The sequence below is a fragment of the Tupaia chinensis genome, unplaced genomic scaffold (assembly GCF_000334495.1).
Source record: "Tupaia chinensis unplaced genomic scaffold, TupChi_1.0 Scaffold000244_1, whole genome shotgun sequence".
Taxonomy (NCBI): Eukaryota; Metazoa; Chordata; class Mammalia; order Scandentia; family Tupaiidae; genus Tupaia; species Tupaia belangeri.
In genome coordinates this window covers 421,810-445,942 of record NW_006159722.1, presented here as the reverse complement: position 1 = coordinate 445,942, position 24,133 = coordinate 421,810, and the positions used below count along the sequence as shown (strand labels likewise).

The following is a 24,133-nucleotide window of genomic DNA, read 5'->3' as shown; positions in this document are numbered from 1 at the left end:
CTTGGTATGTAGGTTTATATGATAATTCCAAAGAGGGGCATTTCCTGACCATCAAACCTAAAACAGGGAGGCTATGGAGTCACTGTCTATCAAAGCACAGAACTTTCAGAATACTTCTCTTAAAAAAAAAAAAAGTAAAAAAATATTTTTTTAAAGAGAGATTTTTGCTATAGGGCATGTGCACTTACCGGAAAGACAGAGAGACGGAAAGACAGAAAGCAGAAATCATCTGGAGGAAAGATTCTCCTCCATTCTCTTCTCGAGATCTGAGGCACACACACCCATGTACCTGGCATGAGTTTCAGGCTGCCAGGTCCAGAACTCAACCGTGGTCAACTACATGGAAGTCCAGCAATGTAACCACTATGCCATTTTCTGGTCTCCATGATAAAGATTTTTATTCCATGGATCTCCCCTAGCAAATTGACAGCAGTGGAACATTTTTCAAACTGTATTTATTTACAAAATGGATAAAAGCAAAAAAAAGAAAAATTATTAAAGGAGACTGACTTCTAGTAGGTAGAGGCCAGTGATACTGCTCAACAATACTAAAATGCACAGGATGGTCTTCCTACATCCAAGAATTATCTATTCTAAAATGTCCAACATAGGAAGGAAGAACTAAGGGGTGGCGATTTCTCAGATCACTCCCTGCTTTTGCTGTTTCTCTTGACTGCTGTATTACTGAAGTTATTAAAAAGTTTAACGCTTGGGGAAAAAAATTTTCTGACTCACATGTTACTTACTAAACATAATGTAAATTTGTGAAATGATTAACAAAATAAGAAAGATTTTTAAAATAATAACAAAATAACATATGACTAGGCAGATTTGAAAATGTAACCAAAAATAAATAGTTGTTGTGATGGTTAATTTAAGATGTCAACTTGACTGGATTAAGAAAGATCCATAGAACTGGTAAAGCTTTATTCCTAGTGTGTCTGTGAGAATGTAGGAAAGAAAAGAAATTAGAAAAGATATAGAGAACGTGAGTGCAATTAGTAAGTGAATTATGTGAATTACACACAGAATGGCCTACTTAGTAATTAAAAAAATACTATTCTTCTCAAATACATTTTAAAGTCTACGGAAGGCCATAAAGCAAGTCTCAACGTATGTCAAAGAGTAAGTACCACATAAATCAGGGGTCAACAAATTTTTCCTGCAAAAAGAGAGTAGTAAATATTCTAGGTTTAGGCAGCCACATACACATTCTGCCATATATATTCCTTACCCCCCCACACACACTTTTTTTCTTTTTTAGTTATACTTTAAAAGTATAGAATCCAGCCCAGCCATAGTTACTCTATGTTAAGGTGCTACTCGGCAATGGTGGAGCCACATGGAAGACCGCAGCTTGGCTCCTATATTGACCTGAAAAATGCTGGGTAAGTGCACACATGCTCTTGCTCCTGGCCGGCAGGAAAATTGGTGGATGGGGTGGGATCACAACATGTTGAGGGTGCCTGTTGCTGTCGGTCTCTCTTTTTCAAGAAATGCATTTAAAAAAGTGTAATATCTGAGGCCAGCAGGTGACGTAGTAGTTAAGGTGCTGGACTCCAAGCTGTCTGACCATGATTTATATCCCAGCCCTGGTGGCTTGAAACTTACAGCAGGCACCTGTACATATATGCGCAAAATCCTGAGGAGGATGAAAGAGAAGGGAATGTGGCATGGTCATCTCCCTGGGAGAGTGATGTCTCACTTTCAGTCTCCCTTTGTCTCTCCAGCAAGCATATGCACTCTATAGCAAAAAATCTCTTAAAAAAAAAAGAAGTATAAGGACTGGCAGGTAGTGTGGTAGTTGGGGCACTGGACTCCCACATGGCTGACCGTGGTTGGAGTCGAGTCTAAGACCTGGTGGCTTGCTTTCTCATTTTCACTTTCTCTCCCCCTCTCTGGTCAAATTAAAAAATAATAGTAATAAATAAAATAAGTAATTCAAAAAAGAAAGAGAAAGAAAGAAAGAAGTGTAAAATCTATTCTTAGGCTCAGGGTAGCCAAATTAGTTTGCAAAGCCTGAGCAAAATGCAATTAGATCACAAGTCAAAAAGGACAAGGTATTAAAAACACATTAGAATGAATTGCAAATCAGTAAGGAACTGGCATGAGAACAGGTGGAGGAAATAGTTGGACTCTACATCACACTGGAGCACTTTAATCAGAGAAGTAAAATGATGCAATTTGCAAATAAACACTCTAGCTAGTTGATGTTTCCACTACCCACTGGGATGAATTTAGGAGAGCATTTGTGGAAGCACGATGATTCCATGAATTACATCTGGATTTTTCTTATACGGGGTAACACAATTCTTGGAGCATTTGGTAGGAAAAATGAAAAAGGGACTCAGTGGATATAGCACAGAGCAGACGTAACTGGCTAGAACTAGCCTGGATGTGTGAGATCTGGTGCTGCATGTTGTTTTGTGGCAATGCCTGGGGCACATGAACAGAGAAGGCTGAGTAACCCAGAGCTGGCCCCTAACCCAAGGATGCATCTGGGATGTTGGCTGCAGCTGAGCAACCAATCAAAACCATACCAGTTTCAATTATGGACCAACTGAACTACTGCTGGAGTTAACCAATCTGAGCTATACAGTTTCAATTCTTCATTTGCATAGAAAAATATGGCTGAAAACCTGGGCAGGAATTCTCTATCTAGAAAAGTCTACCACCAAACACATTCCTGAAAGCAGTATTTTGAACAAGATAACTTCCTGACTACCAGCTGACATCATCTTTAGTAAAGTCTTTCTCCTTTACAAACCTCATGGTATAGTCATTTAGTTTTTCTGGCAGCAAGCAACTGAGTCCTGGCTTATACCTAGTTTGGTTCAGAGATTCTCTGTGCTATAATTTTATTATGCATCAAAACCACCTGGTGGGCTTTCTGAAACAAATTGCTGAACTCCTCCACCCTACCCTTTAACATCAATTTTTTGATTCAGCAGATCAGATGGCACTAAGATGAGGTTTAAGAATTTACATTTCCAACAAATTCAAAGATGATGTAGTGGAGCCAGAGACCTTACTTTGAGAACCACTATCCTATCTAGAGATGGTGCTTTTTATTAGTAAGTCACCATTTGACTTCTGTCTCAAGTCAGTAGTGACCGAGGAGGAAATCTATGTAATAAGAAATCAGGGATCTGTGTTTAAGTGCACAGTCTGGCTCCCACCTATCTTTCTCAACCAAGGTGAGAGAGAATTAAATCTCACTGAAGTGAACTGAGTGACTTATTTTCTCAATTCTCTCAAGGACTGTACATAGCTAAAATCATCCACAGAGAAGTAGTAAAGCACATACTGGATGCCTTAGGGCACTGGGGTTTAAATTCTCTAGCCACATTGAAAGGCTACAAAGATGCATTCTGTTCACTAGGACTGAAGCATAAATCCATAAAGAAAGGTCCTGACACTAAACTGAACATATTCTCCCACAGAACTTACCTTTTGCCACACAAGTTAATGCTTTGAAAATGATGCATCAGAATAAGAGACATACAATATTATGGAATATTCTGCCTCAGGCATGGTCTTAGGAATAAATGGAGTACTTAGGATCACTACTTCTGTAGCTTTGACATCTTACTTTTTCTCATTCCGAATATCCTCTTCTTGTCTTTTTTAAAAAATAGGAAGAGGCATCAGGGGTGTGCTGAATAAGGTAGTTGAGTCCTACATGGTCAACTTTATGGTATAAGTCCTAGACTCAGTGGCTTGAAAAACACACTGGGTATATGTGTGTGCATGCCCAAAATCCCAAGAGGAAAATGGAGGAGAAGGGATTGCAGCATGGTCAAACCTCCTGGGGGATGATTTCTCACTCCACAGACCCAACTCTCACTCTAGCGAGTGTGTATGGGGTATCCATAGCAAAACAAAAAAAAAAAAAAAAAAGTAGAAAGACTTCATTGATTTGTTTTAATCAATTCATAAACCTAAGCAAATACTAACAGAAGAAGATAATACAGTTATCCCTTGGTATCCACAGGAAATTGATTCCAGGACCGCTGCAAATATCAGAATCCACAAATGCTCAAGTTCCTTACATAAAATGGCATGTCTTTTGCATATAACCTATGCACATCCTTCCCAATATTTTAAGTCATCTCTAGACTACTTGCAATACTGAATACAATGTAAACAGTTGTTATAATGTATTATCTATATGTGATCAGTACACATATGACAGATTTTTTAATAGTTTGTTCTATGGTTGGTAGAATCTGTGGATGCAGATCTTGAAGATAAAAAGGGATGATCGTACTTATACTAAATCTCTAAAAAGAGGTCTAACAGTAGGGTCTACATATGAGGTCATATTGTTATACACTGCAGTTAACTTAAAAGTTTCCTGAAATCTCATCAAAATAATGAGTTATACTTGTGAATAGAATGAGGGACCAGCAGTTAGCATAATGACTGTGTTGCTGGACTCCCATGTAGTTTACCATGGTTCGAGTCCTGGACCCGGTGGCTTAAACTCATGCCGGGTGTGTGTGTGTGTGTACCCAAGATCCTCAGAGGAAAATGGAGAAGGGATTGTGGTGTGGCCATCATCGGGGGGGGGGGGGGGGGGGTGGCATGCTGTGGGGGGGGGGGGTGTGATTTCTAGCTTTCTGTCACTTTGTCTCTGTCCTTCTGGGGAGCACATGTGCCCTGTAGCAAAAAACCTCTCTTAAAAAAAAGAAAAAAAAAGAATTAAACAGGCTCGTATTATTTTATTAATTAATTTAGATTTGTTTTCTCCCCTGTAGGGAATGGCCAGCTGAATCTGAGCTGAACGGTGATGACCTTTAAAGATGAGCAGAGCACAGACTTGCTTGCTTGGACAAATGCTGCACAGCAGACAGAGGTTAAAGGAAACTTGTTTCAGTCAGCGAAGGCTATGTGGGTATTACTTAGAACAAAAGATGCAAGATGCTCCACAGCTGCAATCGACAATAGAAAACACCTGCCTTTACCTTATGCTACTCTTTTCACCATTGCCCTACAAAAGAATAAATCTGGGAATGGCTCAGATCCGCAGTGATCTCCATCAGAGACACCAGGTCCACCATATCCCCGCTTTTCTTTATTTGCCTGTCTGTTCTTTCTAAATCCATCACTGCTCTCATTCAAGGGTCCCATCTCCTCTTTGCCTTGCAGGTCTCAGCACTTCTCCAGGATGAATGCCTAGCACTATAAAAAGTTTTTGAGAGATCATTACCTCATGGTCACCTACAAATCATTTATTCACAAATATTTTAGTTTCTCCCATCTACCAGGATCTGTGCTAGACACTGTTATGTTATAGGCAGTCAGACAGATATGAGCAGGAAGTTTCAAGATACCAAAAAAAAAGGGTAGCAGATACTCATGGTTGTCAGAGGTGGCAGCTAGACTCCCTGGTGTCAAGAGAAGATGACTTATTCAACTTTTATTGCTTAAACTGTCACTAAAGGACCTGGATGATGTAACTACTTTCCCCTCCCACAACTACATGCGTGCACTCAGGCATCCTCCCAAGTGCATGACCAATATTTCACTTTCCACTGGCAGCACTAGACTGTTATGTGCAAAATCATTCCTATGTGCATGCTCATACCTTCAAAGGCCACACTTGGCACGCACAGACTTTTTCCCAAATGAAATAAAGTTCTCCTTCCCTGAACAAAAGATGACAAAAACAAACAAAAGAGTCTGCTACAGTAACAGACTTCCCCTGCTAAATATTCATAACAAGACCCCACAACAAATGTAATACCTAATCTGTTTCAATGCAACTGTCACCTAGCAACCTGCCCATCTAAATGTCTCCTGTGTATACTATTCTATTACTATCTTCTTTTTCATACTTTTCTTGCAGTTGTGACTTTATTTGCATCTTGGGATAGGTCTGCAATATTAGAGATCTGGGCCCAAAAACCAAGCATCCTATCACAACACTCACCAGCTCCTTATCTGATAGTAGGTATAAATAAGGTTTACAGAACACTGTTCTTCAAAATACAATGTATTTGTACTAGTAGGAAGATCACCAAAATTTAAGTGTATCTAAAAGGGAGAAAGACCAAATTGAGAAAACAAATCTTAAATCTCTGGTTAATCCTTTAATCATCAAATATTTATTGGTCATCCACCATATAGTAAACACTTTATGAAGCTGTAGAGATTTAAAAAAGAAAAGAAATTGATGTGATTGTACTTGCCCTCAATGATGGATGTGTGGTACAGTTGGAAAGAAAGAAAAACAGTTGCAGTAATTACGTAAATAAAACTATAGGAAGAAGGGAGGGGCATTTAAGGGGGTAGGACAGTGATAAGAAAGAAGAAAACTGAGCTTGTCTGAGACTATTTTTCTAACTGCCATAGGGTGCATGCACTCACCAGAGGGGAGGGGTGAGGTAGTACCTTCCAATTGGATGAAGTCTTGCCATGATCACTTCTCCTCCCTTTCACCACCCTGTCAGGATATGGGGCATGCATGCACACACACCCAGAGTATTTTTCTAGCCACTGGGACTGGGATTCAACTGTGGAGGCTGGGATTCAAACTGTAGTTGGCCAGCTTTCTTAACCACTAGGCTATGTGATCCTAGGGCTGAGATTAAATGGACCTGAATAAGTTTGCCTGGTGAAGAAGGAAAAAAAAAAAAAAAAAAAAAAAAAAAAAAAAAAAAAAAAAAAAAAAGGTTATTCCAAGTGGTAAAGTATGAGGAGAAAACTAAAAAAGTTACTGCTTTAAAAAAATCCTTATAAAATGGGGTCAGCAGGTAATGTAGTAGTTAAGATGCTGGACTCCCACATAATTGACAATGATTCACGTTCCAGGCTCAAAACTCAGGCTGGGTATGTGTGCAAACATGCCCAAGATCCTGAGAGGAGGATGGAGAACGAACTGGGGCATAGCCATACGCTCTGGGGCCTGATTTCTCGCTTCCTGTCTCTCTGTCTCAGTCTCTGTGGCAAGCACACGTGGCCTATAGCAAAAATCTTGCAAAATAACCCAAAAATTTCTGATTAAATATGGATTTGAAAACTCATAGAATAAGACTTTAGAGATGAAAACAGACTCAAAAAATATGTCTCAAATTTAGCACTTTTCACTCTGATAATCAGTTGTTGAAAAAAATTTAACATATTATAGAAAAATTATTCAAATTTATGTCTGGTGAACAGTTCAAAGGTGGTGTCAAAATGGAGATAAGCAACCAGCTGGAGATTTCTTTCAATAAACTAGGTGAGAGATAAAGAAGGTAGAACTAAGGCAGGAAAAAAAAAAAACAGAATAGGATACATATATTTGGAAACAGAATCAATTTAGAATAGGATATGAAAATTAAAGGGAAAAGAGCAGGCCACTCAAACTTCTGGCTTATGAAAGGCTTAATAGTGCAAACTATATGTATTGAAGGCATATGGGAAGAAAAAAAGAGATCAATTCTGTTTTTAAATGTTCAGATTATGAGCCATCAGTTTTGACTCTCCTATAAGAAGTGCGGTGTAAATACAGAATCTCATATTATCAATTCACTGTGGTCAAACTATGGACAAACATAATATTCTTGTAAGTCAAATATACATAAACCTGTGAACCCTCCTCCTAAGAAAATAGACATAGACACATACAAATAACATTTTGTACTTCATTTCAAAGGCTGCATAATTGTTCTGAAATCCATTCATGGACTCTACTTCTAAAAGCTTATTGAGATTAGACAGCCAAGGGCTGAAGAAGCGGTGTCACATAAGAATAGCCAAGTTTTAAATACTATGTTACAGAATCCACTGCACTTGCCCACTCTCAGGTCCTACATGACTTTGGCCTAAGTACATTTGTTTCAAATGAATGGTGGGAGAAGGCAAATATTAATGAGTTGATGGACACAAGGAAAAGGAGGAAATGGGAAAATAGGTACATGTTGACCATTCAAGGATCATGGCTGAGAAGAAAAATCAAGGGACAGTGAAATAATGGGGTTACAAGCTTCTGAAAATATATGGGTCTAGAAAAATTTGTAGAAAAATAGAATTAAAGTATGAATTTATTTTGCTGTAAAATATTTTTATGTTCATGTATAGTTTTTTTCTTAATACCCATGTTCATGAACTTTCTGATGAATCTCATTCTATTGCATTGTCAGAAACGTCATGACACATTTTTGCATGGAAAAACAGAAAAAAAATAAGCCATGAGTTTTCCAACAAACCAGTATAATCAGTGGGAAGCCAGCAGTGAGGGGGCAAAGGTTGAATAACGAAGTAAAACTCTTGAGAACATAGGAGACAATGAAACAAAAGTGTAGGTCTAGAAAGAGATGGAAAGAAGAGGGCACACAGAGACAAAGACAAGTGCAAGAACAGGCAAGTTTGTAACATGGTTAAGCTGAGAGTGAGTGGGGTAATAACACGGGGAAAGGAGTTTCACTAAAAATGACTCCTGCGTTCTTCAAGATATGCTGAAATTGTTCAAAAGGTGATTAAATAAGATTTTTTTTAATAGAGAGGCAAAAATTTATCCTTGCCACTAACAATAAGAGAAAACCGGGCCCTGCCCTCTGTGGTTCAGTTGGACTACAGTGCTGGAAGTCAGATGGCCAACCACAGTCAGGACCCCTGGCCCCGACTGACCTGAAACACTAGGTATGCACTTGCATGCTCAGGATCCTGAAGACCTGAAGGCCAAGGGGAAGGAGATAGTAATGTTACCAGACCCTATTGAGGGGTACATCTTTCTCTTTCCATCTCTTATCTGTGTGCATGTGCTATCTTTCATGGATTTTACAACATTTAAAATAAAAAAATTAGATTAAAAAAAAGAAGAAACTAATCGACAAACCACAAAAGGACTTTTTAGGCAGTAATGAATGCTAGAAACCACAAATTTAAACAGGCAACAACCTGGCATAGGAACAAAGTTTCGTATAACCGAAGGTAAAGTTTTATAATGCAGGGACAATGATAGGAGAACATGGAAGGCTAAATAATGAGTGATTAATGCTGGACTTGAAGTTGAGATGAATAGAAAAGATGTTCAACTAGGAAGACTTAAGATAATTCATGTAATCAGCAGCCTATCAAACTGCAGAGCTGGAAGCCACAGAGCTGATAGCAGGTTTGGGACATGACCTAGTAGACCTGCAACTCACCAGGCACACATGCCCAAGATCCTGATGAGCTGTAAGCGTGGGGGAAATCAATTGTAGTACGACCAGACCCTATGAGGGTGCTTTTCTCTCTCTGTCTCTCGCTCCTTCAGGCATGAACACATACTTTATCATGAATAAAATAAACAAACTTTTAAAAAAAATCATAGTGTCCATGGTTAAGAAATGCAGGACACCCTCTACCTCTATGTTGGGTCACTCAGAAATGTGCCCTAACAAATACAGTCCACAAAGATGTTTTCTTCGCACCCAGTTCTGAGCTCATCTCACTTCCTATCACACTCCATCTTGTGTTACTCAGTTTTCTAAACTAAAGGGTATCTGAAAGGGTCAGGCCCATGTTACTTATTCTTTCTTAGATTACAACTTCTAAGCTATTTTTCCTGCCAACAAATTATAAATAATACAACTGAGAACAAAAACAGACTCTGCCATTCATGGATGAATGACAATCCCTGTCTTTTAAAAGTGTAATTATTGAAAGAAATATTATGCTTCCAAAAGCATATACAAACATTAAGATATTATTTTTTAAAATAATTATTTTATTTAACTTTATTTATTTACTTATTTTAGTTTGACCAGAGAGGGACAAAGAAAGAGAGAGAGAGCGAGAAAGAGGAAAAGTGAGAAAGCAAACCACCAAGTCTGGGACTTGAACCATGGTCGGCCTTGTGGGAGTCCAATGCCTTTAACCACCACATCACCTGCCAGCCCCTAGGACATTATTTTTTAAATTCACTCTTTGATGTTTTAAAAACTATAGCATGGAGCTTTAGCTAATTTTTAAATATTAATGTTATTTTTCAAAAGTTTGCTAATTAATAAGATTTAGAGAAGTCATATTTGATGACATTTTAATAAAAATGACATGTATAGGTTAAACAATGTTTCTGAATGTTTCTAAAAATATCCATAGAGCATAGAAGAAAAAATGCTGAATAATTAAATTCAAAATGTTGCTTAAAAATACTTTTTAAAAATTTTTAAAAATTATCTGTACTATTTAATATCAGTAAATGTAACTGATATTAGATTTGCTAACCAATATTAGTTAGCAATTAGTAACTTAAAAATAAAGACATCTGGCAGCTTACTCTTAAGTCTTCTCTTCACAAAGCTCATCAGTTCCATTTCTCTCCATTAATCTCCCTTATCATGCCTTGCTTTATAACTTGTCACATAAAAATATGTAGACATGTATGGCAATCATACATACTAGCTTCAAAGTAGCAGATTGAGGAGAAAGGGAGAGAAGAAACAAAAATTAACTATATATTTTTTAAAAGTCAAAGTTCTGATGCAAATAAGGCAAAATCAATACTTGTTAAATCTACAAGAGGAGTATATTGCTGTTCAACACATAATTTTCTAACTCTTTCATAGTCTTAATATACTCCATAATTAAGTTGTAGGTAAATACAGAGGCTCATAACAAAAATAATGGTTGTGAAAGCATCAAACTGAATGTATGGTAACTTGCAGGTTCTAAAGTCACTTTGAAAATTTTCAGGCTTATGAGACACTAAACATCTGAACTGAGTATCTGGGTGCTCTTTTATTATTCCTCCCTGTAATGTGCTTTGATTCCATTTTACCCAAAATGATTCTGCCACTTCCAATCCAGAATTCACTCTACATCCTCCTTGTATAAAGAAGAAAGCAAATTAAGTAGTTAAATAAGTCTTTTTTTTTTTTTTTAACACTCTAGTACTTACTTCAAGGAATATACCAATGAATATAGCTTAGAAATTGTTTCTGTTAAACTGAATGTTTCTTCAAAACATATACTCCACATCTTAAAAATCCTCATTTGTTTTGTCTGTCCTTGGTTTCTGTACTCTTCTTTCCATGCTCAGCTCATACCATTTTAAAATACAAGGTATAGCAACATCAGTTTCCTGAGCTACTTTCCTTTCCTGATCAACAGAGCTACCTCTAACTATACCTTCAAGATTACATTTTCATGAGACTCAAACTCTGAAACCATACCTTTTCATTTATACTTTCAGAATATGAGTCATAAGACTTTTCCTCTAAACTACAATTGCCAGATTTAGTCAATAAATACAAAGATGCAGAGTTAAATTTGAATTTCAGGTTAAAAAAATCATTTTTTCTATAAATATGTCCCACACAACATTTGGGACATACCTGTATTGGACATATTTGCATAGGACATGCATATACAATAAAATTATTTATTGTGCATATACATTTCAAATATAACTCAATATACTAAATTTCATTTGGCAACCCTACTCTGAATATTTAAAAATCTTTCTGTTCAGGTTCATATCCAGAGACCTCCTTAGTACATTTGGCAGCTGTGTGTGCCCATGATCCGGGGCTGCCTGAAGGATGGAGTAGATCACAATATCAAAACCCTGCTGGGGTACACACACATGTATGAACTCTCTCTCATAAAGGAAAGAAATTAATTTTTAAAAAAAATCTAGCTTCTTTCACTCTACTGACAAATAGTACGTCTTCTTAAGTATAGGATAACAATACATAAAGGGTCTCCAGATTTTTAAAATTGGTACCAACTTTATAAAAGTTTAAATGAGGCCAGCAGGTGGCATGGTGGTTGTGGCACTGGACTCCCACATGGTCAACTATGGTTCAAGTCCTGGACCTGGTGGCTTGCTTTCTCACTCTCCCTTTCTCTCTGTCTGTCCCACTCTGGTAAAAATCAAAGAATGATAATAAATAAAAAAATAAATGAATCTTTTTAAAAAAGCTTAAATGGGGGACCAGCAGTTAGTGTAATGGCTATGTCACTGGACTCCCATGTAGTTGACTGCAGTTCGTGTCCTGGACCCGGTGGTTTAAAACTCATGCTGGGTGCGTGTGCGTGCGTGCCCAAAATCCCGAGAGGAGAATGGAGGAGAAGGGATTGTGGCGAGGCCATTCCCCCCGGGGGGTGATTTCTCGCTTTCCATCTCTCTGTTTCTCTCTGTCTGTCTGGCGAGCTCACGCACCCTATAGCAAAAAAAAACAAACAAACAAACAAACAAAAAGCTTAAATAGAAAAAAAAAAGGCAAAGTTAAGATTAGACAAGTTGTTTGTAGTAGTGTCACACCCAACAGACCTTTGGAAGGCAAATGCAAAGCCTCAGGAAACACCAAAGAGTAAGCCTAAAGATGGTACTCTAACCAAGAAAAACTATTACTTAGTCAATTCTTAAAACCATCTGAAAAAGCAGGTATGAACCAAACTGTTCTTAATTCCACTTTTTATCCAGCACTGATTTAAAAATAGTAGTAACTATATCTGATTATAGTTTTATCCAGTCATTAATTCATTTATGTCCTGGGAATAGAATGATAGAGTTGCTGAATTTAAACTGTTTCCTTTCTTCTTAAGAGTAACATTTTCTCCTCCACTGCATCATTTCTAAAGCCTAAAAATGCTGTAGTGGCTCGCATATCTAAAAACCTGTGCAACCCCAGCCACTGTGGCATAGTCAGTAGAGCAATGCTGCGCAATACTGAAGCCATACGGGGGACCCTGGTTCAGATTCTAGTATACCTGACCATGCCAAGTGGGGTGCACCCATGCTTCTGGCTAATTGGGAGGCTGGGTGGTAAACATTGAGGTGTGGAGAGACCCAGTTAGGGATACCCATCCCTTCTTTCTTCCTCCTCTCATATGAAAGAAATAAATGCTTTAAAAAACAATTTTTTAAAAAATAACCTCTGCTGACCTCACCACACCATTCAATTGGCACCTTACTTCTCCCTATCTACAGTAAAAAGTACATTCCAGTCAGGCTCTTACCTTCACTCTTTTGCCAGAAGAGTTTAGTAAGGTCATTACTAAATTCAATGTTACTTCTTTGTGCCTCTTTGACTTGTCAGGAGTTTTTGAACCAGTTCTTCTGGATATAGTTGTTTCACTTGACATCATGGATACCAGTATCTCTTGTTTCGTTTTGTTTTGTTTTCCTACATTATTGGCACTTTCCACTCTTATCCTTCTCTGGTCCCTCCCGCTCCCCAAACTCAGAGCTCAGGCTTTTCTATCTACACTCACTTTCCAGGTGATCTCACTGAGGTAAGAGATAGACTTGGGACATATAGCTAGGGTTTAAGACCCAAGATGGAGTCACAATGGCTAAATTTCCACAAACAAAAAGCTGGCTACATTAGGACTCAAAACAACTATAGCTAAAGGCAACAATGTCTCCTTACTAACTACATTCTAACAAGAAGTACAGATCTACACAGTCTGCTGATTCAGCACAGAATGGTGTGATAAATCACCCAAACTACCATGTAACTGTATTCTAAAGCCCACTTCCTTATCCAAGAGCCAGCCCACTGGTAAGACTGCTAGATAAAAATCCTTACCTCAGCTCCTCTTTCAGGCAACCCATTCAGGACTTCTCCCTACTTTGGAGAGGTCTCCGAATTTGCTCTGTATAATACACTCTCTTCCTTGTGCACTATGGAATATCCATACTGGCCTTCCATTATCCTGCATCATCATCCAGCCTCTCAGCTTTTAGCATCATTTATATGGTCTTTCCAAATTCCTATCTCCATCCTGTACATGTCACCTGTACTCCAGATTTTCTTACCTACTGCCTCCTTTACATTTCCACTTGGCTAATAAGCAAGTTCAAACTTTAAAATGCTGAAATTGATCTATCATTAAAAAACTGTGTCCTGGGACCAGCAGGTGTAATGGCTATATCGCTGGACTCCCATCCAGTCGACCACGGTTTGAGTCCCAGATCCGGTACCTTAAACTCATGCCGGGCACATGTGCATGCCGTGCTGCGATCCCGAGAGGAGAATGGAGGAGAAGGGATTATGGCATGGCCATCCCCCATTGGGGGTGATTTCTCGCTTTCTGTCTCTCTGCCTCTCTCTGTCTTTCTGGCGAGCACACACGACCTATAGCAAAAACCTCTCAAAATAAAATAAAATAAAATATAAACCTCCTGTTTTCTACCTCAGTTTAATCATAATGATGTGGGAGTGCTGGGTTTCAGATCCTATACATGCGTTGGTTCTTGTCCAATGCTCACAAAGAATTCGAAACATAGACAAATGGAGAGGATAGTAGGCAAAGTTTATTAGGATAGAGGCAAAGCTTCCAGCAACATGAAAGGGGGACTCAAGCAAATATCCCCCAAAACAGAGGCAGAGGTTGTGATTATACATGCTTCTTCAAGGAAGTACAAGGTTTGTCTTAACATAAGAGATAATTATGTTGATAGCCTATACTCCCCTTCATCAGGGATTTGGGTAGTTAATATTTTATCTTGCAATGGAACTATGAGGCCTGCTCTTTGTTCTCTTTTGGTACTTTCCACATATATTGTTCCTGTCTTGTTCTGACTTTTCTCAAGCATAACAGACACTCATATTTCTTCCTTGGAATATAATATTGATAAGGAAGTGAGCTCAACAGGCCATGTTGACTTCTCGAGTAGGACAAAAACTATTCTAACTGTAAGCAATTCTGTGCTTGTGCAAACAATGAAAGCTAATCATCGATTTCTAGTGAGAGCAGTGAGTGATTTCTATTAAAGATTTGACTATAGTGACTCCATCTTGTCTCTTATTTTCATCCCAGCTCTACGAGGAGAAAGACTCGTGAAGTCAGGACCCTTCTAGAACTTGCCCTATATACCTCCTCATCTGTTCATATACATCTTTTGTACCAAACCAGTAAATATAAAGTGTTTCCCTGCATTCTGTGAGCCATTCTAGTAAAATATAAAATGTAAGCAAGGGATCAGAAAGCCTGGAAGTCCCATACTTGCAACTAATATCTGACATGGGGGCAGTCTTGTGGGAGCTAATGCTAAATCCAGGAATAGTGTCAGAATTAAAATGAACTGTAGAGCAGACAGCTGGCACCTATAAATAGGTCAGGTTGGTGGGAGGGGGAGCCCAGTCAGAGTATTCTCTTTGAGAATGTAGAGAAACATCATGTGTTTTAGAGGCTCCTATCTGTAGTCTTCATTCTTTTTTTTAAGAGAGAGATTATTGCTATAGGGCATGTGCACTCACTGGAGAGATGGAGACAGAAAGACAGAAAACGAGGTATCACTCTCCAGGGGGATAACCATGCTGCAATCCCTTCTCCTCTTGGGATTTGGGGCATGCATGCACACAGCCCAGTACGAATTTGAAGCTGCCAGTTCTGGGACTCAAATTGGGGCCAGTTATGTGGGAGTCCAGCGATGTAACTATTATACCATCTACTGGTCCCTCTTGTTTTCACCCTTTATCAGAAACATCTACTAGGTCATCTGGAAAGTCATGATGCATTTTTGCATACAAAAACATGTCATGACTTTCCTAATGACCCAATAGCTTCCACACATAAACAAGAATGATGCCGGAGAGAGAAAGCACCCTGCTCCCCCAACAAGGTATGGTCATACCACAACCCTTTTCTCCCATTTCTCTGTTTTGTCAGGATTTTGGGAATGCACACACACATGCCCAATGTTTTTCAAGTCACCTGGGCCAGGCCCTAAACCATGGGGGGCTATGAGGGGTCCAACTCCCAATGCCTGACACTTAACCACTGTGCTGCAGCACCGGCCTGTCAATGTGTCCCTTTTAAACCTAAGTAACCTAGTGGCTCACCTCTACTAAAAATCCTCCAAAGTTTCCCATGTCTCTGAGTAACCTTCAAAGTCTTTAATAACTTAGCTTTGTTTCTTGATTTGTTTTCTATAACTCTCCTCCTTCCTCACTATGGAATATACATACTGGCCTTTCTTCCAGTGATAAAACTATACCAAGTAGCACCCTCTCCATGAACACTCTTGCCTCATTTCCTCAGATGCCAAAAAGTACCTCCCTTATTTCTTCCAGTTCTTATCACACAAGCCTTAATCACCCATCTAAAATAACATCCCCGTCCTTGATAGTTCTCTTACACCCAACCCACTTTAGTTCACAGCACTTCCCATGCTGACACATTTTGCGTTTGCTGTTGGCTTCATCCAATAGAATATGTGCTCTGCTCCCTGCAGTATCCCTAGCACCTAAAGCAGTGCCTACTGTAGAGAAGGTTCTTAATAAAGGCATGTATAATAAATTAATGGATAAACATGAAGAATAAAGATAACACTGCTACAAACAAATAAAGTAGAATTTACAGGTCTAGATTCCTATATATTTATTTTTTAATGTTTACGTCATTTTTAGTTCAAGACCTCACAAACATACTTTCATAGAAAGCAGTTTGATTAATTTTTTCGGTCTTAAGAGATACCTGACAAACTAATAATTTTATGCAAATGCTTTTGTACACTTCATGAAAACTAACATAATGTGATTTTGTGCAACTTATGATGCCATTCTTCCAAAGAATTCAAAATTATGTGTATAGAAACTTAATTCTAAAAATAATATTTGGGGATGCATTTTCTACAACTCTAATGAGGCCGAAAAAAAAAAAAAAAAACACAAGGGCAAAAGAAAAGTTAATAGTTGCTAGGAAATTCTAGGATAGGAGTGAGCTCAAGGAAAATCCTAACAGATGAATGTAGCAACAGCTTTCATTCATTTATCCAGTTATTTCTTAACTACTGGGTCACCCCTAAAGAGGTCTGGTCATGCCACAATCTCGTCTCCATTTCTCATCTTGTCAGGATCTGGGGCACACATGATTTCTTTTTCAGTATGTTTCTCAAGCTGCCAGGGACAGAATTTGCATTATGGTAGCCATCATGGGGGGAGCTGTCTCCCTAACCACCAGGCTAGAGGGCCAACCCTAGTACCACTTTTTTAAGCAGTATTTTTATTTCATGCTGAGTTAATTTGTTTAATTTGCTTCTCTTACCTAGAAGACTGTAAGATTCACAAGGCCAAGCATTAGATTTATTTTACCCACCATAGTCTACTTGGCATTGTGTCTAACATGCACGGGGTTGTCAGAAAAGCCATGACATATTTTTCTATATTGGTATGCAAAAGTGAGTCATGACGTTTCCGATAACCCAATAGATTAGGCTGTCACTGAGCTAAGGCAAAGAAGTTGGTTTTATTTCATTTTGTATTGGTTTGGGGTAGTTATCATGAGTTTAATCTCATGCTGAGTTTGAGATATGTGTACGGCATTCATGTAGAAAGGGGAAATAAGAATTGGATATCCTGCCATAAAACTCAGGAGAGAGGTCTGATCCCAGAATATAAATAAGAGAAATCAGGCCAGCCCTTTAGTGTAGTAATTAAGGGAACCAGAACCCACATGGCACACCAGAGTCCTGGCCTTGGCAGCTTGAAAAACATGCAGGGTGGATATATGTACAAACCACAAATTCTGACAGGATGGATATCAGAAGAAAAGATTACAGGATTGACTATGCCCCAGTTGGGGGGGGGGTGTTCTTTCTTCCTTTCTTCCTCCCTCCCTCTCTCTGTCTCTTCATCTTTCTCTTGCAAGCACCTGTACCCTATAGCAATTTTTTTTAAAAAACGAAAATAACTAGCAATACCATGGGGGATAAAAAAAAAAAGAAAGAAAGAAAGAGAGAGAAAATGACCAATGGGTTTGTGTTTAAACCAAGAAGAAAAGACAAAAAAAAAAAAAAGAAGTGGAGGAGGACAAACCATCAAAAATAAATAGGAGGAAATAGGAGGAGATTTTGAACAGTAGGTGGCCAAAAAGACCAAGAAAAAATGAAAAGTGAAGTGTCCACATGACCACTCTTTCAGTATGTTTCTCAAGCTGCCAGGGACAGAATTTGCATTATGGTAGCCATCATGGGGGGAGCTGTCTCCCTAACCACCAGGCTAGAGGGCCAACCCTAGTACCACTTTTTTAAGCAGTATTTTTATTTCATGCTGAGTTAATTTGTTTAATTTGCTTCTCTTACCTAGAAGACTGTAAGATTCACAAGGCCAAGCATTAGATTTATTTTACCCACCATAGTCTACTTGGCATTGTGTCTAACATGCACGGGGTTGTCAGAAAAGCCATGACATATTTTTCTATATTGGTATGCAAAAGTGAGTCATGACGTTTCCGATAACCCAATAGATTAGGCTGTCACTGAGCTAAGGCAAAGAAGTTGGTTTTATTTCATTTTGTATTGGTTTGGGGTAGTTATCATGAGTTTAATCTCATGCTGAGTTTGAGATATGTGTACGGCATTCATGTAGAAAGGGGAAATAAGAATTGGATATCCTGCCATAAAACTCAGGAGAGAGGTCTGATCCCAGAATATAAATAAGAGAAATCAGGCCAGCCCTTTAGTGTAGTAATTAAGGGAACCAGAACCCACATGGCACACCAGAGTCCTGGCCTTGGCAGCTTGAAAAACATGCAGGGTGGATATATGTACAAACCACAAATTCTGACAGGATGGATATCAGAAGAAAAGATTTCAGGATTGGCTATGGCCCAGTTGGGGGGGGGGTGTTCTTTCTTCCTTTCTTCCTCCCTCCCTCTCTCTGTCTCTTCATCTTTCTCTTGCAAGCACCTGTACCCTATAGCAATTTTTTTTAAAAAACGAAAATAACTAGCAATACCATGGGGGATAAAAAAAAAAAGAAAGAAAGAAAGAGAGAGAAAATGACCAATGGGTTTGTGTTTAAACCAAGAAGAAAAGACAAAAAAAAAAAAAAGAAGTGGAGGAGGACAAACCATCAAAAATAAATAGGAGGAAATAGGAGGAGATTTTGAACAGTAGGTGGCCAAAAAGACCAAGAAAAAATGAAAAGTGAAGTGTCTCCATAACTGAATAAAGTTGTAAGAAAAAGGTTAAAGCCAACTATTGATATGTCAAGCACTATACAAAAAGGTGGTAAAATATCCACTGTATTTAGCATGTTGGCTGTGTCCTTCTACTGTTCTGATTTTAATAAATATAAACAATAGCTCTGAAGAGTTGGAGTTACATCAGTCACTCTTTAAATTTCTGAGTAACTCATTTTTTTTCCAAACTGATGTCCAAACTCGGTGAATCAGTGACAAAACCTGGCCTCAAGTCAATACACTGCAATACAGTCTCCCAAAGCCAGTATCTTTGCTATAAATCCCACGAGTGCAGAAGTAAAGTATGTCTGGTTCCTTGTGTGGTTCTTGGCCTATTAAAAGGAACTCAATAAATAATTGCTGAATGATGTGTACGCAGGGCATTCGACTGTGAAACTGTCCAAAAGTGAATTTTAGGTTACTCCTTACAACGTCAATCCCCAGAGTTCAGATGGTGCTATTTTTCCCATGCTTCCTTTTCTACTTAACTGCTAAGAATATTTTGTGAGACTTCCTAGTACTGAAGGTACTATTCTAAAATGGGTCTCATTTTAGTAAAAGTGTGCACCCTAGAAAATATGTACTGAAATTATTTTTGTAACCTATCACCCTGAAACTAATTTATTCTTGATAATCATTTACATAGAATTTTATGTTTTCTATATCAAGATGAAGGTGCACTTAATTCATGCTTAAAAACAGAATTCAAGATTTTTATATTGTTCTATTTGACTAGCCTAAATGACATTTTATTCACTTTTAGAAAAGTAATTTTTCTAAAAAATACAAGATGTCTCACCAATATGCAAGAATGTTCCCTCTTGCAATGGAATATGGGTTTTCCCTTATCAAATTCATATGCCATGTTTATTAGCAACCCACAACTAACCTCTTAGTTATCTACTTACTTTAAAATGAACAAGCAAGTCTTTGGAAATGTTGGAAATATTAACAACTGCTTCCCTGACAACTCTATAGTACTGAAATAAGTTTTTCTTTTGAAGTTCAGATGAAGGTCTGATGAAAGAGAGATCCAAAATTAAGAGGCTCGTGAACACAGATTTATAAAGTTCTCCAACAATATGAATTGATTATAGTAAAATCACTGAGGAGCCTCTTGAAAATATACACATCTGGAACCTCTCCCCAGAACTCCTGAGTCAGTCATTTGGCAATCTTTGGTTTAGTCCTTACAAAACTAGGTATAAACTTATACATGTTGAATACCCCTTGTCCAAAATGCTTGGACCAGAAGCATTTCAGATTGGGGAATTTTTTTCCAATTTTGAATATACATGAGATATCTTGAGAAATCTGGATATGGGCAAAAAAGACACATATATTGCAAATGAAGAGAGTCAGGAAGGTCTCCGATATTGAATAAATTAGGTTGTATACTTGTGTTTTGGCATTAGGTCCAGTGTAGAATTCTACATTGTGGTGTCATGGCAAAACTCAAAAAGTTTTGGATTTTTTTTTTTTTTTTTTGGAGAGATTTTCACTGTAGGGCGCGTGCGCTCGCCAGACAGACAGAGAGAGACATAGAGACAGAAAGCGAGAAATCACCCCCCAGGGGGGATGGTCACGCCGCAATCCCTTCTCCTCTATTCCCCTCTCGGGATCTTGGGCACGCACGCACACACGCCTGGCGTGAGTTTTAAGCCACCGGGTCCAGGACGTGAACCGCGGTCGACTACATGGGAGTCCAGCCACATAGCCATTACGCTAACTGCTGGTTCCCAAAAAGTTTTGGATTTTGAAGCATTTTGAAATTAAAGATGCTTAACCTGTAATACAAAGTTAAATAAAAATTAAGAAAACTGAGTTCAGGTCCCAGTTTTTGTGTAATTGTAGAAAATCAGCTAACTTCTCTGAATATCAATGTTTTAAAAGAATTATTTCATTTTATTTAATATTATCATTATTATTACTGTTATTTTTTAATATGACCAGAGAAAGAGAGAAATGGAAAGTGAGAAAGCAAGCCGCTAGGTCTGGGACTCGAACTATGATCAGCCATGTGGGGAGTCTGGCACCCCAATCACCACGCCACCTGCTGGTTGGTTTTCTGATCAATAAAATGAAAAGAAATTACAAAATAATTGCTAATGCCCTTTTCAGGTTAAAAAGTCTGATTAAAAAGAATGCTCAAACATGAGTTGGGGCTGGCAGGTGGTGTGGTGGTTAAAGGCGATGGATTCTCACATGGCCGACCATGGTTCAAGTCCCGGACCTGGCAGCTTGCTTTCTCACCCCTCTCCCCCCGTCTGTCTCTTTCTGATGAAATTGAAAAAATAACAACAACAAATGGAAATAAATAAATAAATAAATAGCATGTTCAAACACTAGTTAGACCATATTAACTCTTTTTTTTTTCCTCTTTTTTTTGGAGAGGTTTTTGCTATAGGGAGCATGTGCTCGCCAGAAAGACAGAGGGAAACTAAGAGACAGAAAGCGAGAAATCACCCTCCAGGGGGCATGGCCAAGCCGCAATCCCTTCTCCTCTATTCTCCTCTCGGGATCTTGGTCATGCACGTACATGCACTCGGTGTGAGTTTAAGCCACCGGGTCTGGGACTCGAACCTCAGTCGACTACATGAGAGTCTAGGGACATAGCCATTACGTTAACTGCTGGTCCCAACCACAGTAACTCTTAAAGTTAGAAATATTAATAACTCCCTTCAGCTTCAACATGTCACCCTTTTTTTGCACATGTTCAGATTTCCCAAAATATCTCATTATGCATATATAAATATTCAAAATCTATAATCATAGCGAACACAATAAAAAAAAAAAACAGATTTCTCACACACTCTTGCTCATCTACAGACAAAATGAAGAACAACTTAAAATGAGGTGGTATATGTTAAACTAACATTTACACAGAACCTATCTACTATGTGCTAATATCATGCTAGATAAAAGATACAAGAAATAACTTTTTTTTTAAGTTTATTATTTATTTCTTCAGAGAAAGAAAGAACTCCTAACAAGGAGTACAAACCAAACCCAGCCAGCTTGGGTCACTGGTGTAGGCACCAGGTATACAAGTAGGTTTTAGGGCACAAACCTGGGACCTTCTCACTGGGTTTGGTTGCATTAGTGCTATACTGTCTGACCTAACTACAATGAATAACTTTACAGTGTAATGTAGGAGACAGACATGTGCCTGTCTTCTCATGGTTGTTAAATATACATTAAATACCTTCTCTAAGAGAAATGTTTGCTATAGACACATGCACTTGCCAGAGAGAGAGAGAGAGAGAGAAAGCAAGAAATCATCCCCCAGTGGAGATAGCCAAAAGGCAATCCCTTGTCTTCCATTCTCCCCTCAGGATTTTGGGCACGTATGCATACACGCCAAGTGTGAAGCCTCCAGGTCCAGGACTCAAACCACAGTTGACTATGTGGGAGTCCAGTGATGTGTAACCATTACACCATCTGCTGGTCCCTAAATAAAAATTATTTGGGGAGGGGGGGATTTTTGTTATAGGGCATGTATGCTCGTCAGAATGGCAGAGAGAGGCTGAGAGACAGAAAGTGAGAAATTACTCCCCAGGGAGAATGGCCATGCTGCAATTTCTTCTTCTCCATTCTCCTCTCGAATTGTTGGCATGCACGCACATGCGTCCAGCGTTGGTTTAAGCAACCAGATCTGGGCCTAGAACCGAGGTTGACTACATGGGAGTCCAGCGACACAGCCATTAGGCTAACTGCTGGTCCCATCCTAAATAAAAATTAAATACTTCCTCCTCCATATGGGAGAATATGAGTCTTCAAAAAAACTCATGGAAAATGAGTATTATGAAAAAATTACGGATTTCAACATTTTTGCACCAAAATAATTAAATATTTTTCTACAAACTTTGTAAAGTCCTCATAAATGGATGACAAAAAAAAAAAAAAACCAAAAAACTGTTAACTGGAAATCAAGAAAAAAAAGCCAAGACAAATTGTAATGATTCACTTAAATGAATAAAATTATTTAGCTTACACTAACTGGTTTCTCTAAAACTCTTTTTTAGACATGTACGACTAGTAATACAACCATCATTAAATGATACAACATGAGCTGCAGCACAATTCAAAGTAGTGTAACAAGCTTTCTAACTTTTGAGAACATTTTGAAAAAAATGATTCTGATCTGTGAAATACAAAATCTGATGATGGAGATGTTGCCTATTCATTTCACCTTAATTAGGAAAGATGACAAAAAACATGACAAAAAAACATGACTACTAGTTTGAATTGCACATTAGTACTCAAACTTTCTGCTGCAGTTAAAATATGCTCTTTTAAAGCATAAAAAGAAAAAATAAACAATAGCAATACATGAGCATACTGCGATCCAAGAATAAGTTAATTAATGATTTAAATAAACCTCCTTAAAATAGCTGCCCACTTATCCACAGTACCTCCCTAATATACGCACACACATTACCTGTTTCAAAACGACATTCCAGACTCCCTGATAGGTAATTCACCTTCTGTCAACTATCAACTCCCTACCCAGTCTACTTACTGTTCTGGGCAGGGGAAGAAATATAAAGAGCAAAATTTCTCTCCCAAGATCTACGTTAAGAAACCAAAGTTACCGCGGGTTTGAAACAGACACCAAAAAAAAAGCATAAACAAATGTCCCAAGCACAGGAAAGACAAATCACAAGTCATCCCATCTGGCCACGGCTGGGCCTAACACCTGGACAATTTGCGCCTCAGATTCATTTTTTTTTTCAGCCCTGTCCCCACCACACACAAACTCCAGAAGTGAGACCGATCAGTTCGCGAGCCAGGACACAAAAAAGCCCGCAGGAGGGGCGGGGGGGGGGGGGGGAGCCAGGACACGTCCTCAGGCCCCACAGGGATGACAGGTCAGGGCTCGCCCGAGGCAGAACTGCTATCGGTCGGGGGCTTGCCGTCGCGCCGCCAGCCCCGCAGTCCCCACCTCCAGCCCGCTTCCCCTCGCCGAGGCACCCCTTCTCCTCCCACCATGCGCTCCCTCGCCTCTCACCTCTCCGAGCCGCTCATGCGCCTCCCATCACTCCCTCTGCTCCTTCCTCGCGCCTCCCTCCCTTTCGGTTTTATTTTCACTTCCCACGCCGCGTGGAAGCGGAGGGCCGGTCCGAGGATGTCAGCAAGCAGCTGCACACCGCAGCCTCGTCCGCACCCCACACCACGCTCGCGGGGGTCGAGATCAGCCACTGCACACCACTGGTGGACCTCCTGGCAGCAGAGAGACCCACGG

General features: G+C 39.0%; 1 protein-coding gene across 1 annotated transcript in view; it reads right to left on the bottom strand.

Annotated features, from left to right (window-relative positions):
• ASCC3 (activating signal cointegrator 1 complex subunit 3) overlaps positions 1–24,127 on the bottom strand; it is a 402,674-nt gene extending 378,547 nt beyond the window's left edge. Inside the window, 1 exon segment of the mRNA XM_006148783.2 lies at positions 23,900–24,127. The gene's annotated coding sequence lies outside the window, so the exon portion shown is untranslated.
• Positions 24,128–24,133: the final 6 nt, after the last annotated feature.